Source organism: Dipodomys ordii, unplaced genomic scaffold, assembly GCF_000151885.1.
Source record: "Dipodomys ordii isolate 6190 unplaced genomic scaffold, Dord_2.0 Scaffold45, whole genome shotgun sequence".
NCBI lineage: Eukaryota > Metazoa > Chordata > Mammalia > Rodentia > Heteromyidae > Dipodomys > Dipodomys ordii.
The window spans coordinates 7,159,467-7,164,820 of NW_012267261.1; positions in this window are offsets into that span (position 1 = coordinate 7,159,467).

Below are 5,354 nucleotides of genomic sequence, written 5' to 3' on the forward strand. Positions count from 1 at the left end.
AATGAATGATCCTTAGGTTGAGAATGAAAGTCAGTGGTAAAGCAGCTGCCAGGTATACATGAAACCTTGAATCTGGTCACCAGCACTGAAGCTGGAAGTTGGGTCCCTCTGTGTGCCTTCCTCTGAAAGACTTATGCGTCAACCTTCCAGAGCAGACAACTTTATATGTATCACACAAAAGATGTATGTCACATATCCAATTTAAGATGGCTTGAGTTATGATTGCTTCCATTTTATGATAATGTACCTTAAATGTTGAGTTTTGGCCTTCTCCTAGGCTAGTGATATACCCTACAGCACTCTCCTGTGATGCTGTAGCTCTGTCATTCGGTCAAAAGGATAAACAACTGATATTCTATAATACATTGTCTTGCTAGTGTTAGAGTTTTTTTGATTTAGGTGTTGAGTAAAGTTTGTAGCATACTCTTTGTTAGAAAATAGGCTTTTAGATAATTTTGTCTAGTGTAAACATTTTGAGAGTATTTAAGATAGGCTAGGCTCATCTATGATATTCAGTAGCTTAAATGTATATGATGTCTTTTAGGACACTTTTGATATACACTGGGTTTATCAGGATATGACCCTATCATAAGGTAAGAAAACTCACTCACCTCCTCCTTGTGTGTGTGTGTGTATGTGTTTGTGTAATTTTTTCCCCTACTTACAGTTTGTATTTCATTAATTCTCCATCTGCTTTGTGTCTTGTTGGGGTTTGTTAAAGATTCTTATTTTTACTGAGGATGGAAGAATACATTTGTTCTTGTCCTAATATTTGGGGAGTGATTTTTCTGAGAGGACAAAAAATAGATACAGCATTATTCTGCTTCTTTGACTAAACTTCTCTACATTGTTATATCAGTGTTTCATATTAAAAACCTGCTCCTCTCATTTTCTTTTTTTTTTTTTGTCGGTTGTGGGCCTGAACTCTGGGTCTGGGCACTGTCTCTCAGCTCTTCAGCTCAAGGTTAGCCCTCTACCACTTGAGCCACAGCGCCACTTCCAGCTTTTTCTGCTTATGTGGTGCTGAAGAATCGAACCCAGGGCCTCATGCATACAAGGCAAGCATTCTACCCCTGAGCCACCTTCCCAGTCCCTGCTCCTCTCATTTTCTAAATTACTGTGTTAACCTTTATAAGCCACTCTTTACACACTCTTTTAATTGTTGATTTGTAGTTATCTCCCCACTCTCTTCAGATTTGATTTCATTCATGGAGTAATTTGCAATTTGAAGTAATATCCAACTTGTGAACATTTTCAGTTTTTTGAAGGCACATTTGAACTGGGAAAATTTTTAAAGAATTATTTTGGAACATATTTGGAAAAGTTTCTTCAGGGTAAAATATTTTAATTACATCACTTCCCCAAATGAAAAAACTAACACAAAAGTCTGTTTTTTGGAAGGCTGTGGCAGATTTATATCCTGAAAGTAATTGGTCACTTGACTCAGTCCATGTCCAATTATGATAAATCTCTGAGCTTCCTTTTTTCTTAGAAGAATTCGGTGAAGTCAAATCTCAGAAATGGTATACAAACTTCTTAAAATCCTAATAGCACCTTGTCAAATTCCAATTAAGTTTGTGTTATCCACCTAGTGACTGATCATCTTAATACCTGGGGCCTTCTTTGAACAGACACTGGTAATCCTCCTGGCAGGTGGTGGTGAGGAAGGAAGCCACCTCCTGTAGGAGACATTAGTGTAATCCTGAAGACTTCTATATAAGATGCTATGATTTGGTCAATACCAAATCAGGTCTTCAAAAGCAAAAACGATCTTGGTTACATGTTAGTCAAGTCGACTAATTCTCCCTTGGATAAGGGAGAATTCTGTAAGAAGATTATTGCTGAAGTGTAACATCACTTTCCTATGCTTTTAATTGTGTGCTGACACTGGGAGTTCTTCTGTCAAACAAGGGGAATGCACTATATGGTGTCTGAGTACCCAACGTCTGTGTCTCATGCATTTGTAAAACTTCTCAGTTAAAGGCAGGGTAAAGGAAAGAGAGAAGGAAGCTTCAGGGTGCTTTTCATTTCATTGAATTCTTTTAGCTTAATATTAGCTGCACAGAGGGGATTTCATTGTTATACCTCCATATATGGTCACACTGCCTGCCAATCTCATCCCAACAGGATGTTTTAAATATACTCTGTTGTTGGGGGAACTCAAAACGACAACAATAAACCTAGGTGACCTCGTTATAACATAAAACCAGTATATGGATATTTACTTGAGGGACAGGGCAACATTTCTATTTCTGTCAAAATTGTCTCCACTGTTAAAGGCATTCAAATATATGATAAATATAGAAACTAGCCCTTTACTTGTCTAAATCTCTCTCAGCTTCTCTCTTCTTAGTCTGTTTATCTGTTTCTCTCTCTAGCTCTTGTATACCCCTACCTTTATACACTGCCTTTATACACACACACACACACACTTTGTTTTTTTACTTTAGAAAGAAGCTAAGTTAGAAAGACAACTAATGGTAATGAAAACAACGAATGAAAGCAGTCTTAGCTTTATTATCAACTAATTATGGTGTCCTGCACTGTTATTTCTTTCTTCCTTAGTGCCCTTCTCTGCAAAGTTGGAAATAATACTGTTTGTTCATAGTTTCCTTAAGAATGAAATGAATTAAATTTGTCTTTAAACACTATGCAGAAGGCTATACAAGTAGAAGGGTATTCAAGTTTATATGGGAGGCAGTTATTTGTCCAACATCCACTTAGGATCCCATTATAGCATAGGAAGTTGGTGATCTTCCATTAAAAGGCATGAGTTTGCTGGGTGCCAGTGGCTCATGCCTGTAATCCTAGCTAATAAGGAGGCTGAGATCTGAGGATCATGGTTCAAAGACAGCCCAGGCAGGAAAGTCTGTGAGACTCTTACCTCCAATAAACCACTCAGAAAGCCGGAAGTGGTGCTGTGGCTCAAGTGGTAGAGTGCTAGCCTTGAGCTTAGGGACAGCATCCAGATCCAGAGTTCAACCCCCAGAACTGACCAAAAAAAAAAAAAAAAAGCATGAGCTCAATGCGAATTTACTAATAATGGAGATGGGCAACTGTCCATATTTTAAAGGGAATTAGTTTTAACATGTGTCTTTTACTCTGATAAGAATTATGCTTGAGAAAGAAGTCAGTGTTGGTACCACCTAAACAGGGTAGACTGGATTCTTGATATAGAGAAAATGGTACTAATAGCAGGGACTATTTAGCTTAATGTTCTGTCTTAGATCTATCATTCTTCAACAATGATTCCCTCATGGGTTCAATAAACTTCTTCCTGATAGAAAACTCCCAGCACCTTTGAGAATTTTTGAAAAGTTCTGACAAAGCATGTTAAGGAAGAACTTCCTGCATGTCTATAATTTTCATCTACTGGGTATAGCTCTGTCCCCTAGATATACTACAAAATAAGCCCTTTTTGAAGATTAAAGCCAAACTCCCAGGAGTCCTCTCTTCCCCCTCAAAATGGTCCTGGAGTAAAGGATGTTTCATATATTTGACTGCTCCAGTTAGTCTCTTCTTTCCCGATCTTTGTTTGTCTAGATCTCTTTTAGTGTTCTACCAGGATATGGTGCTGGGCTCTCTTATAGCCATCTGACCACTAAGGTCACTTCCATAATTTTTGACACTATTTCTCTTCTTGCAGTTTAAACGAGCATAGCCTTTCTTTCTCTTTATTTTGAGTGTGTGTATGTGCAGGAACTGAGGCTTCAACTCAGGACCTTGTACTCTCATGTGTTTTGGCCATACCTCCACTTCCAGCTTTTGGCTGGTTAGAGGTAAGAATCTCAAAGATTGGCATAGCCTTTTTTTTTAAGCATTACATCCTTTCTTTTTAAGGATGCAGTAGAATCTGACAGGGCCTGGAAATCTTAACAGAAGACAAGCTAGGGGCCTGGACATAGGGAGAAGACAAAGAAAGAGATGTGAAACTACATAGGCAGGTGGGATAGAAAGTTGGTTGGGAAGTTTGGAGCTGTGAGACAATACTGAGATCAGATCTTTGGCATCTCAAAGAATGGGAGATTTGAGACTTTTCCCTGTGATTTGAAAGCCTGGATCTGTAAAGTTGTATAAATAAACTTTAACTACTTCCTGTAGAAGTAGTTTCTTTTATTCGTGTGTGTGTGCGTGTGTATGCATGTATATAGATTTTTTTTTGCAGAGGTTGGTAAGGTAATCAGATCCTCTATTGGACCCTAATGCATTTAGCTACAAAAATAAGACAACTCTGAGAAAATAAAGATATTTGAAAAAATACAAACGTCATTGTATGTTGTGAAATGGTAGTCATCCTCCAAGATGGCAATTAATGATTCTGACCTTCTCATATTCATATCCTTGAATACTTCCCTATGGGAGATGTTTAGGTCATGAGAGTAGAGCCCTTGTGAGATTGTTGCCCTTATAAAAGAGGTCTAAAGAAGCTTGTTTGCTTTTCTATATAAAGATGCAAGAAAGTGACAGAGATCTGCTGGGGTATTGATCTGTCTAAACTTGACCTTTCCTTTTTTATTTTTTTTGGTAAGTTGTAGGGCTTGAACTCTGGGCTCCGGTGCTGTCCCTGCGCTCTTCAGCTCAGGCAAGTGCTCTACTGCTTGAGCCACAGCGATACTTCTTTCCTAGTGGTTTTTATCGGACATAAAAGTCTCTCGGACTTTCCTACCCAGGCTGGCTTTGAACCACGATCCTCAGATCTCAGTCTCCTGAGTACCTAGGATTACAGGCGTGAGCCACTGGCGCCCAGCTTAATCTTGACTTTTCAAATTTTGACTTTCTAAACTTCTAGAACTGTGAGTGATAAATCTCTTCTTTGTAGTTATAGTAGCTGAAATGAACCAAGACATAGTGTTATTTCTGAGAATAGGTCATGAAAGATATTGTGGTGTCATCTTTGTCCTCTTGGATCACTTGTTCTGGGGGAAAGAAACTCAGCCCTATAGAAGGTTTTCCTGATGAGAAACTAAGTCACCCATCAATGTCAAGCATTGGCCATGTGGATGAACCATGTTGAATAAGCTTCCCTTCATCATACATAAGTTTTTCCAGGACTGTAACCCTCATAGAAAACTTGGATGTAACTTTATAAGATCCTGAGCCAGAACCACCTAACTATTCTACTCCTGATTTCATGGTCCACAGAATGGTGCTTTTTAAGTCACTCAATTATTATGTTTTAAGCTCCTAAACTTTTTTTTTGGGGGGGTCCGGTCGTGGGGCCTGAACTCTGGGCCTGGGGGCTGTCCCTTAGCTTTTCAGCTCAAGGCTAGCGCTCTACCACTTGAGCCACAGTGCCACTTCCGGCTTTTTTCTTTTTGCTTATGTGGTGCTGAGGAATCAAACCCAGGGCCTCA